Below are 12,805 nucleotides of genomic sequence, written 5' to 3'. Positions count from 1 at the left end.
TTGAGGTATTATTGTATATATCACACTTAAATGCTAATATAGCTCATATTTCGAGAATCTGAATTGAATGTTAATTTTTCGACAGTTGAAATAGCATTCATTTCCCAAACCACAGGGCAGCCCTTCGTAACTCTGAAGAGCACCACTCGAAAAGAATACTCAATCCATATAAAACATGAAAAATTAAAAAAATTTTGAGAAAATATGTTAAATGTCTAGTTAAATATTTGGAATAGTACTTCACCTAGACTTAAAAAAGGAACAAAACTACATTCTATAGCTGGAATTCCTCCCACAATAACAACTGCACTCATCATCATCAACCTGACCATGCCCACTGCACGGCTAAGGCCTCTCCCATGTCTCGAATTAACCCTGTCCTTTGCCATCTGCCACCCCCCCCCCCCCCACCCACCCACCCCCCGGTTATGCTTGCTTTTCTCTTGGAATCCACTCCGTTACCCTTAAGGACAAGAACTTGTCTTGCCTTTGCACTACATGCCCTGCGAAAGCCCATTTCTTCCTCTTGATTTCAACTAAGATGTCATTAACCAGCATTTGTTCCCCACCCACTCTGCCCGCTTCCGGTCTCTTAACGTTACACCTATCATTTTTCTTTCCATAGATCGCTGTGTTGTCCTTAACTTAAGCTGCACCCTTTTCATTAGCCTCCACGCTTCTGCCGCGTAGGTGAGAACCGGTAAGGTGCTGCTGTTGTAACTGCACTTTAATGCATTTATACTAAATACTGTAATTGTCCTTTGCTGTGAGCTTTTGCCGAGTTCAGTGAAATACGTCGCTGAGTGTACACGCCATAGGCAAATTTTTTCTTTCCATCTTTCACATTATTTTTTCTTCTCCCTTCTGTCTGCGTGCGGCACTGATAGTGACCCAGGCAGTGACAGTCTACAGCTCAACGGCCAACATCAGCATGGAGTCAGGCGCACATCACAGCTCGACCAAAAACTGCACAGTCCAACCTTGGCAAAAGGTCGGGCTGAGCTTAGGGACAAACGTATGCCTTGCACGGCCCAATGTCGGCATCCCGACCTCGGACCAATACTGAATGGCAACCTTAGCAATGTTGGCCCAGTACATTGCCAACTAGCAACCGAACTTGAGCTCAAGACGGCATGGTACTGTCCCGGCCTTAGGTCGAGGCTTACTTGCAACGTCGGCCCTACTGATACACCTAGACATCTCATTCGAAATCACTCATCATAGAAATGTTCTTGTGCTCTATGTGCAACAGCAATGGTTAATGCACTTTAGGCTTGACAGAAAATGGCCGGTCGTCATGCAGCAAACGTATGGACCACGATATTGCCAGTATAGTCTCCAGAAAGCATGAAAGCACATAGACTAAACATGTCCATAAAACAAAATAAAGAGACTATGGTTCTTGGTTGCCCAGGTCTTTTGAGCTGCTTTTCAGAGTTCGCACTTATGGCATGTCTGCTGTAAATAATTATTTCCCGTTCCTTCTCTCTTCCCTCTTTAATCCCCTCATTCCCTTTCCCAGTGCAGGGTAGCCAACCGGAAACCTTTCTGGTTAACATCCCTGCCTTTCCCCCTCTCTGTATCTCTCTCGTAGGCATTATAAAGGTATTTTTATTTAATCAGTCCGTTAATATATTTTGTATGTTTAGTTATGGGAATTCCGTTAAAATGTGTAATTACATGCCTTTAGAGCTAACATGTTAATGTAAGCAGAGCAGTAGCACTGTTCCACTTGGATTAACACTGTGTCTGTTTGTTCTTCGGGCCAAGGCAGGCGTGCACATGCACACGGTATTAACTGTACAATTTCCATCTCAATTTTGCGCTGGGAGCACGTCCCAATTGGTCAGGCATGGAGACCGTTTTTTAGAAAGTTCCAATTCGCTGGCACGCTACTGAAGTGGAGAGGGCTTTACTCTGCACGCTCAAGGCTACGCCCTCTCCACTGGCAATGAGTAGCATTTACTCCACACTTCTCGATTGTTCGACGGCACTCGCGGACATGCTGGCTTGGGCGCCGCGCTGGCGAGCGAACTGCAGATGGCAGCAGCACACCCAAGGTTAGGTGCTCTCCAGGGTTTCTTTCCACTGTTCTGTAATTCTCTACGCTGCTCACTGGCAAGATTGCTTCCGCGCCGCCTGTCTTCTGAATGTGAGGCGAATTTTGTGACACTGGAAGATATCCATAACGGCTGCACAGCTACCTTAGTACTTCATAAAGTCAGCTTTAAAATTCCAATAAGGAAGGGTGTCAGGCAGGGAGACACGATCTTGCCGATGCTATTCACCGCCTGTTTACAGGAGATATTCCAAGGCCTGGAGTGGAAACAGATGGGGATAAGAGTTAATGGAGAATACCTAAGTAATCTGCCATTCGCAATGACATTGCCTTGCTAAATCACTCAAGACAAACTTGGAGGCTAACGAAAAGGGAAACTTAAATTGAGGACAGCACAGCGAGCTGTGGAAAAGAAAATTATAGGTGTAATATTAAGGGACAGGAAGAGGGTAGAGTGCATGGGTCAGACAACAATCTGGGTGAATTACATCCTAGTAGAAATCGAGAGGAAGAACATCCACATGCTGGTCTCCTTCAGCCACCATTTCCCACTGACGATCATCAGAACCGAGCCCCAGTGAATGTCGACTCCTCCTTTTCAGTGCGATAGCATATTCACGTCAGGAGCAAAATCCGCGTCCGATGTCGCGAAATTCGCTGATTGGTCTAAAGAGGTCTCGTGACTCGGGACGCCATCGCAACCAGTCCACCGTGGCAGGTTACAGTTAAATTATGAACATGTTTTAATTGGGGAAATAAGTACGTGCTCCTCTGATTAACCGCGGTTGACACAGTTCAAACCGCTCGACCCCACCCCGTGGTCGCGAGCGCTACAGAGCGCACGCCGACCCCCGCGGCCCTTGCTCTGAGGGAACAAAATAACGACACTCTGGCTGACACAACAACAACGCCAGCTAGTAACAAAATACGCTGAGGAATCGAGGATGTCCGACTCACCAGCACGGTTACGAGCGAATGTTCGCCCACGCTAGGGCAAGGGATACTCCGCGGCCAGACAGAATGAGATGGGGGGAACGTTCCTCCCCACGAGGGTTCGCGCCAGCCGGCGAAGAGCGGAGCCTCACGCCGAACGTCAGCGCGCTTTCCCTGTCCCGAGCAGTACAGGGCCGTCTCCCCCGCACGCGCGCGCAGCTAACACGCCATCCATGGCGCTGCGACGCCGGCGCCCTTCCTTGTTAGTTAAAGTAACTGACATGGCTAAGGAGGGTGCGTTGCGGGGAAGCGAACCACAGGAGACGAGTTGAAGGTGCATTGCAGGGAAGTGAACCACGAGGACGAGTTAAAGCGCGTCCCCACAACTGGTCGAGTGAGGTCACGGGACTTTCTGAGGTCGCTCAACCTGTCCACTGGGTTGTTAGCAACCTCCTCCTATACAATGGGATACAAATGTCGACAACGTCACAGCATAGCGGATTCGTGCTATTGCAGCTAGAAATCCGAATATGGCGGTTGATGGATCGACATCTACAAAGGTGCATGATGGAAACACACGTACCTCGCCCCTGTGACTTTCTTCTCTTGTGTGCGCGTCCTGTTCTACTGGTTTCTCTCCTCAGCACCATGCACCAACTGGTGGTACAAGCTATGCTTTTACCATGCTCCATATATATGGGCATTAAAAAAAATTTAAACTTGTTTTGAAAGGAAACGATGAAGGAACTGATTCTATTTTTGGTAGACACCCGAAGCGCGCTGTAAGGGAAGCGATAAAGGAGAGTGTGAAAGAAGAAAGGAAGAAAGAAGGGCCTTAACGCTATCGCGTCTAAGTGAAGTATTTTGTTTATCATTGTTCTTCAATGCATTTTTCTCGGGATTGAATTCTGCAGGAAAGGTTAACGTATTGTATGGCGGTATTAACTTTAAACGCAAAATCTCAAAACAGCGTGAAAGTGAGTATTCGTGTTTAAAACGATGGTCACCAGCCATTGTGGACTAATAGCAAAGGCCTTTTGCTAGTGACCACAGGTCGCGGGACTGAACGTGGCCTCGGTGTCGCGCGCATTTCTATTGATGTGATACAGAAATATTGGTTGGTTGGTTTATGGGGTTTAACGTCCCAAAGCGTCTAAGGCTATGAGAGACGCCGTAGTGGAGGGCTCCGGAAGTGTCGACCACCTGGGGTTCTTTAACGTGCACTGACATCGCACAGTACACGGGCCTCTAGAATTTCGCCTCCATCGAAATTCGACCGCCGCGGCCGGGATCGAACCCGCGTCTTTGGGTCAGCAGCCGAGCACCATAACCACTGAGCCACCGCAGCGGCACCTGTACAGAAATATTCATGTACCGACATTTCCGTTCGCATTGAAAAACTCCAGTTGATTTTAGCCCAGAAATGTGGCTTCGTTGCAAAAAAAAAAAAATATCTTACTGTTGTGTCCCCTTATTGCTTTTGTGTGTGTGCGCCCCCTCCTAACGACCACTCGCATTCCCCTCCTAACGACAGTTCGCATCCTCCTCCTAACGACCACTCAATCCTCCTCCTAACGACCACTCGCATCCCCTCCTAACGACCGCTTGCCCCTCGTCGCACGCTGTCGCCGGATGCCCCCCCACGGTGCGCCCCCGCACCCTCCTCCTGTTCTGGGAAGCCACTCCCTGCCGTGGACGCTTCTCCACTCCCTCCTTTCTTCGGGCGGCCAGTTCGGCTGCTGCCTCGGTCGACGCTGGTCGCACCCTCTTCAGCTTTAAATAAACGAAGTCTTAAAGTACCGTGTGCGTCTTCGCTGCATTCAACACAGCGACCGGACACGACAGTGGCGACGAGAAAGTGGATTCGACCCGCGCTACGCAACGCTATTGACAAGCCATGGCTACGCGAGGGTTTCCCAATCAGATACCAGAGTTCAACGGCTCATCGTGGTCATCGTGGGTTGGACGCCTTCAGTTCTACTTTGAAGCTAACAACATCACAGACCCAGCCTTGAAGAGGGCCAACCTGCTGACGCTGTGCGGGGAGCAGACCTACGATACTGTCTGCGCCCTTATTCAGCCAAGCACACCAGCGGCAGTGTCTTACGACGACATCGTAAAAGCGCTGCAAAAGCACTACGACCCAAGGCCATCCGAGGTCTACAGCCGGGCTCGCTTCCAACGACGAGATCAACTGGAAGGAGAAACTGTGAGCGCCTACGTAGCCGCGCTCAAGAAGCTCGCTGCCGACTGCAATTTTGGAACGCTGTCGACAACAGCTACCGGGCAGGAGGGAGACGCAGCTTCTTCTGCTAACACCACCATGCTTCCCTTGGACGTGATGTTACGCGACAGATTTGTGTGCGGACTGAGTGACGAGTCACTGCAGCAGTGCCTGTTCGCTGAGAAGGACCTCACATTCAGCAAAGCTTACGACATCGCCGTTCGAGCGGAGAGCGCCGGTCACCAGCAGAGAGGGATTCGCCGGAACACCGAGCCGGTACACCAGACAAGCAACCAGGTGCGCAAGCCTTCTGTTGTTGTAAAATCGGTCAAAAAGGCACAACGCTGCTGGCGGTGTGACGACCAACACAACCCCCAGGGATGTCGATTCCAGTCAGCCACGTGTAATTTTTGCCACAAGCGAGGGCATATCGAAAGAGCATGCATTACGAAACGGAGACTTGCCAAGATAAAGTCACCTTCCCAGCCTAATCACAGCGTCAACGCCTCAGAGAATACGCCGCTATCTGATCTCCATGGAACAACATCAGCAACACCATCTGTGTTGTACGACCTGAACACCATGAATCTCGGCACGCGACCGAAGATTTTTACAGAAGTAAGCGTACATCACCAGCTGATTAAGTTCGAGGTGGACTCCGGCGCAGCCTGTACTCTGATCAGTGAGGACACGTTCCGAACTTCATGGCCATCTGACGCACCCGCCCTGCAACAAGACGACACGCACCTGCGAACGTGGTCAGGACAGAATCTGCCACTATTGGGCTCTGCCAACGTGCAGGTTAACTACAACGGCCAGACCCATACGCTACCTCTGCTTGTTGTGAAGGGCACAGGATCAAGCCTTCTAGGGAGAAACTGGTTTTCTCCACTAGGCGTGATGATATGCGGCATACACCAGACGCCGAGCCAGAACATGGTTGGTAAACATCAAAACGCCGATGCGCTAAGCCGTCTGCCACTAGACGCAACTGTTGACGAACCATTTCCACCAGGAGACGTTCTGATGTTCGAAGCACTGCCAGAACCTCCGCTTACAGCAGGCACAGTTGCAGCATCTACGCAGAAGTGCGCAGCTCTCCGGCTAGTTTACACAGCTGTTCAACAAGGCAACGTGCATAAACTCAAAGGGGACAACTTCGACGCTTACCGCAGGCGAGCTACAGAGTTGAGCACCCATCGCGGCTGCATCATATTTGGGTCCCGAGTTGTGATGCCGAGAGAACTACGCGCACAAGCTATGTCTCTCATCCACGCCGGACATCGGGGCATCGTTGCAATGAAAAAGTGTGCCAGAAGCTACATGTGGTGGCCTGGCATTGACAACGACATCGAAACAGTGGTGCGAGAATGCAAGCCTTGCCAGAGCAGCCGGAGCGCCCCGCCGAAAGCTCCTGTCCCAGAATGGGAAAAGCCACCCTGGTAGCACAAAATGTTGCAGCAACATTGCAGCAATGTTTCACTGCAACGTTGCTACAACGTGGATAATGTCCTCTTGAAATCACATTCAGGCAACGTTAGCATGCAACATCACAACAATGTTGCTGCCACATTTCAACAATGTTGCTGCATCATTGCTGAAACGTTTAAGCAACGTTATGTAATGTTTCAGGAAACATAAAACAACATTCCAGTAACATACAATATACGCACGCATGCTGTATGCACACCTTGAAGATTGTGCTCCTGCTGTTCATAGCTTGACCAGCCAGCAGCTTGTAAGAACGGCAGTGCTTAAACAGAACAAACAAATGTGCAGAGTGACTAGTAAGACTTTTTATTGCTCTCCGAAGCTTGACCTCGGAACTAATGGGGATATTTCTGGCCTGTAATCGGCAATGCTGCATCCTGCACGAGTCCCTGCTGAGCGTAGCCCAAGCTCTGCAAAGTAAAAAAAAAGTTGCACTTAAAACTAGGAAATCTGGTGGAGAATACCTGCAAGAACAAAATGTTCTACTAGCTTTTGTATGCAATCACTTATACCACAGACATGTTTTGACAGATACATGCCATGAAGAATGCGAAACATGGAACTTAGATGTTATTTGCAGTGCAATGCTATGACTGCAGAGAAGTAATGGTAAAATGAATTTGTGTCCGCAACCAAAGCACAGTATAGCTGAGAGTCGGCACTGCAGATGGTTCATATGGACACCTTGTTCAGTTTGTTTTTGAACCCTCTGTTGTCCCAGGAGCGTATCTGTAAATAATACTGTGCATAAAAAGAGAAAAACATGAGCAGGGAGAGATATTCTATAGAATTACTAGTTCACAATACCACCATACAGCCACTGTCATAACTGTTCCACAGGTGCTGTCCAGACTAAGGTCTGCCGTCGGCCAAGTTGAATGTCACAGTATGTGCTGACAGTTGTGCTCATAAAGCACAATACACTCAAAAGGCATCTTGCACTTGCAGCAGCTGCATCTCTCCACATATTTGACAAAGCACTGAGGTGAACGACTTGTGCAGAAACAGTTTCTCACCTTTGCTTAATCCTTGATGGGGCATAGCATAGTCAATCAGCTCCATATGAGTGCACCTTCTCTGTGACTCTCGAAAACTTTTTCTTCGCTTCGCCTGAAAAGTTCAAAACCAAGAATGCAAAAGGTTGTGTGATCAGCCACTGCAGCAAATGATATACAAAACCTATTCTACAATTAGAGAGAATTGCGAGCCATGTCAAATTTTGAAGAATTCAGTAGAAAGTTAGAAAAGGACAAGTAATTAAATAACTAATTACTGGAATGTAATGGGTCTAAGGGCATTACACTTCTTTACTCTAAATTATTTTGATCTTTTTATTGCCATTTGTGCACATTCTTTGCCTGCATATGGAAAAGCAGACTAGTTTATAAAACTTAATTTGGGCCTTGAATTTAAGTTTCTAGGACCTATTCATATCCAAAAAGAAAAATTCAGCACCGCAGTGGCTTTCGAGAAATGCAAACCGAGGCTTTCAGCTACTAGTGATGCTCTGAAAGTGACATGGCCAGATCAAAATGACCTCCGATACTGTTGACGCAAGGTTGTCGTGATCCACATGTGACAGATATGTGTGGTCTCATTCAAGTATTTGAATATCTGTACTGAGTTTCTGCTGTTGTGCCATATGTCAGGGCCCATCACTTCGTCTTCTCGAGAGAAAAACACTTTTACAGTGTCTATTTCCCCAGCGACCAGGAGAAATTTGTCCTAAAAATTTCAAAGCACTTGCCTCTGATTGGCTAGATAAAACCATGCGACAGTTTACCAAAATTGATCTTGATATTCTCACGGCCGTCTTTCAAGAGAGAGAGAACGCTCAAGATCTACCTTCCATGCTAACGCAATAGCAATTTTCATCAACAGAAACTTGACTGCTCATTGGGTTGCAAGTGCTGCGAATAGGGAACAGAGCAATAGGAATTTAAGGCATCCTTTTGAGATAGTCCATGTGAGCCAAACCAGCAATCGTGGCGTGGAATGACAAAGATAATAAAGCCCAAACAGAAAGAAACGAAGATGGGAAGGAAAACACATTATTAGCAGGTTCAGTTTGCGAGCTCGAGACTTGAGCCCGCGCGCGACAAGAAGACCACAACGGCACTTCAGAGCACTTTTTGTCGCACTAGAACAATTTATTAGTAATTGCTTCCGCTTCCAGCTCTCTCCAGCTACACTGATATTTTAAGCTTTACACCTCGAACTTCTCAGTAGCGAATAAGGGCCGTCAAAAAATAGGGGAGTACTCTTAATTTGGATCTGTTCATTGGTTAAAGCCATATCAGTCCGGTACATCACACGTCAGCGGCGAAAATGAACTAACAAGTAACCAGTCAAGAAATTCTCCGGGCCGCATGTGGAATGGAAACCGCCAGAATGCTTCAACCACAGTCTAAAAAACACTACGGGGTTTCGACTAAGCATCTTTCACCTCAGGCCTTTCCAAGGCATCTGTCTGACGTTTCCGCTGTGTTGTCGGCTACGGTGCTGACCACGCTTGTGCGCAGCAGGCACACTCGCGTCGCGGTCGGCGCTCTTGAAGATTTCGGGCACACCACATTCAATGTTCCAAGACATTCACCCTTGTAGCATAGCGCTCTTCCGGATACGAGACGGCACTGAGGCAAGGATTATCTTTTTCTTTATCTCAAGGTCGGCGTTTCCAAAGTAACAGTGCCGAGGGAGCCATCTCACGCATGGAGCGATCTGAGCCATGCGTAAAACGCGTAAGGGGACTTACTGTGTTTTTCGCCGATCTTGTGATGAGGCGCTTTCTTGCGTGCATCCGCCGTAGTGTTGCATACTACAAAAATGATCTCGAGTCCCTCAGCCCACTTGGAACAGTCGTGACCGGTACAGCTGAGGTGTTGCTCGCAGACCGCCACGTTCGCGCTTCGTTGTTTCCGCTCGATGTCGGCGAGGATTGGCGCGATGCACTAGTCGCTTGCTTTCCACTTACACAAGTTAGACGAGCACTTTGACACCATTGCAATGTTTGATTAGGCCCGATTGAGACCGACTGACACCGACTTGCCGCTTCAAGCCGCCATATTCTATGTTGTTTCACTGTTGCCAACAGGATGTTCGTACTTGGGTATACACAGACACCACTTAGCATCTCTTGCGCTGTTTTATTTCATATCTTCGGGCTACACGGCTGGACAGAACATATATTTTATTTTTATATTTATCGTCTTCAGCGCGGCTACGAAAGCGCAATTCCTTCAAGACACCAATCAGCAATTTTAGCTGATTAGCGCGCTTTCCAAAACTAAAGAGGTCCTCCGCGGCTGAAAGCTTTTTAATAAAAAAAATTGCTTTCTTTATCAACCGCCACATTTTTCGAATTTTTGAAAAGCTCACTGAAACTCTTTAGGGACGCCCCATAAATTTTTGTGCTTCTTTCGTGCTAGAAACAAAAAAAAATTCAGGGTGCACTCTGACGATCCATAGTGCGCGAGGCGAAAGCCTTTCCCCACAGCTTGCCGTAGGCACACAGAAGGCGGCTATGGGGCGACTTAGTCATGACCCATGACTAATTGGATAATGACCAACTAGTCATGACTAACTAGTGATGACTGGTTAATGACTACTTTGTCATGACTACTTGCTTGACTAATTAGTTGATGACTCATTAATGACTAACTAGTCATGACTGGTTAGTGACTAACTAGTCATGACTAATTAGTTGACGACTCATTAATGACTAGTTAGCCATTACTAATTAGTTCTCTAGTTAATGACTAGTTAGTCATGACTTCTGAGTAGTAATGAAGGTATGACACTTCAGATGTATATGGACACGGACAGGGTCATGGCTGCGAGTATGAGCCATTAGTTTTTCGCCTTAATATATTTTCACAGAAACATAAAACAATATTTTGCAACGTTACACTAACATATGGCAGTGTAACGTTGGTGTTGAGTTGCGTGTGTAACGTTTTAGCAATGTTGTTGTCTAATATTGCAGCAACATCCCATCAGTAATGTTTAAACAACATTGCTATAAGTGTGCTCATGTTTCGCAACATTTTGCAACGTTGTGCTAACATTGTAACAAGTTGTTGAACGTTGTGCAACAAAGTACAACATAGGTAACATTGCTGCAATGTTGTGGCAACATCATGTGCTACCAGGGCAGACACACCATGGCACACACTGCACATTGATTTTGCAGGACCAATTGAGGGCTGCACTTTCCTTGTGGTAGTAGATGCCTACACAAAGTGGCTTGAGATAAGGCAAATGGGACAGACGACTTCGGCAGCAGTCATTGACAACCTCCGATCACTATTTGCAACGTTCGGCCTGCCGCGCAAGGTAGTGTCGGACAACGGAACACCGTTTGTGTCTGCGGAGATCCTCAAGTTTTATCGCGACAACGGGATCTCATCAGTTACATCGGCCCCCTACCACCCAGCGACAAACGGACAAGCCGAGCGCTACGTAGCCGAGCTAAAGCGCGCCCTTGAAAGAGATCAGACAGGCTCGCTGCAGCGCCGCCTTGCGCGCTTTCTCTTCAAGCAGCACACGACGGTTCAGAGCACAACAGGCGAGACCCCCTCGAAAATGATGTTCGAGCGTGAAATGCGAACCCAGCTCACAGCCATCCTCCCCGAGCCAAAGGCAGAGACGTTCCGGGAAGAAAAAGCAATTCCGCGCTGCGGCACGCTTAATGAGGGGCAGCGCGTCCTCGCCCGACAGTTTCTGAAAAAGCCACGCTGGGAGGAAGCTACAATTGTCAGACGCATAGGCCTGCGCTCTTGGCTCGTCAACATACATGGCACAGTAGCACGCCGACATCTCAACCAGCTGCGTAGATTTACGACGCCGTCTGAGAGCTGTCCGCCAGCGGAGAGAACACGTGCACCATTTTCCCACATAGCCTGGCACCTCTTCCCGGAAGAAGAGACTTCGCCCAGGACAGACCTAGGAGACACAGCGAACAACAGCCAGCCTACAAGTGTTTCTCCCCCGAGCGCACAAAGCCAGCGCGCCTCCACGCGTGAGCGCCGACCCCCTGCACGATACCAGGCAACTTTCTAAGGGGGAAGGAAGTGTTGTGTCCCCTTATTGCTTTTGTGTGTGTGCGCCCCCTCCTAACGACCACTCGCATTCCCCTCCTAACGACAGTTCGCATCCTCCTCCTAACGACCACTCAATCCTCCTCCTAACGACCACTCGCATCCCCTCCTAACGACCGCTTGCCCCTCGTCGCACGCTGTCGCCGGATGCCCCCCCACGGTGCGCCCCCGCACCCTCCTCCTGTTCTGGGAAGCCACTCCCTGCCGTGGACGCTTCTCCACTCCCTCCTTTCTTCGGGCGGCCAGTTCGGCTGCTGCCTCGGTCGACGCTGGTCGCACCCTCTTCAGCTTTAAATAAACGAAGTCTTAAAGTACCGTGTGCGTCTTCGCTGCATTCAACACAGCGACCGGACACGACACTTACCCAGGGTCTCAAGCCAGGGTAAAATTACGTCGCCTTTATGGCATATTTGCGCCGGAGCTCTCCGGCCTGTCAGAGGCGCTACTTTCGAGAGTTGATGCCATTGAAGCCGTGCGGTTCTGAACTTCCTATATACAACTGCTGCCTCTTCCACATTCATTTCTCAAACCTTTCGTTAGCATCTCTAGCGCTGCTTTTGTAGATAACTACCTAAGGAATGTGACGATCGAGACGACCCCGCATACTGCGCGGATCCACACGGGACGTACGGAGAGGCAGAGAGACACTGCTAGGCTCAGTTGTAACAAAACAGATATATAGTCGAAAATTACATGTTACCGCGAGTACATGATGCAGAGGCTGGGATGCCGAAGTTTACAAGCCGCTTTGTTGGCGCCCGAGTCTTCGTCAGAAGAAACGGAGGGACTGCGGAGTGGACCTTGTTCGTTCGCTGAGGCTCGGCTTCTCCTCGATGGATTTGGCGCTTGGGGCGCCGGAGGACCGAATTCTAGCTGTGTCACCTCGGGCCTTGCTCGTCACCCACTGACAGGAGCGTCTCCCTAGCGCTCCTCTCCTGCGGTATTCCCCGTCTTCCCTAGACCTCCCACCGGTTGGGTCTCTTCCCTTACTGCCGGGGC

General features: G+C 48.9%; 1 long non-coding RNA gene across 1 annotated transcript; it reads right to left on the bottom strand.

Annotated features, from left to right (window-relative positions):
- Positions 1-7,015: 7,015 nt before the first annotated feature.
- Positions 7,016-9,764, bottom strand: LOC149360246 (uncharacterized). Its single transcript, XR_016288317.1, has 3 exons — positions 9,463-9,764; positions 7,724-7,817; positions 7,016-7,117 (listed from the first exon to the last, which is right to left on the bottom strand). It is a non-coding gene; the product is annotated as an uncharacterized LOC149360246 (long non-coding RNA).
- Positions 9,765-12,805: the final 3,041 nt, after the last annotated feature.

Source organism: Amblyomma mixtum, chromosome 2 (genome assembly GCF_055824585.1).
Source record: "Amblyomma mixtum isolate Tamu chromosome 2, ASM5582458v1, whole genome shotgun sequence".
In the NCBI taxonomy this organism is placed as follows: Eukaryota; Metazoa; Arthropoda; class Arachnida; order Ixodida; family Ixodidae; genus Amblyomma; species Amblyomma mixtum.
Note: the sequence above shows the minus strand (reverse complement) of the source record. Positions and strands in the feature narration are given on the sequence as shown.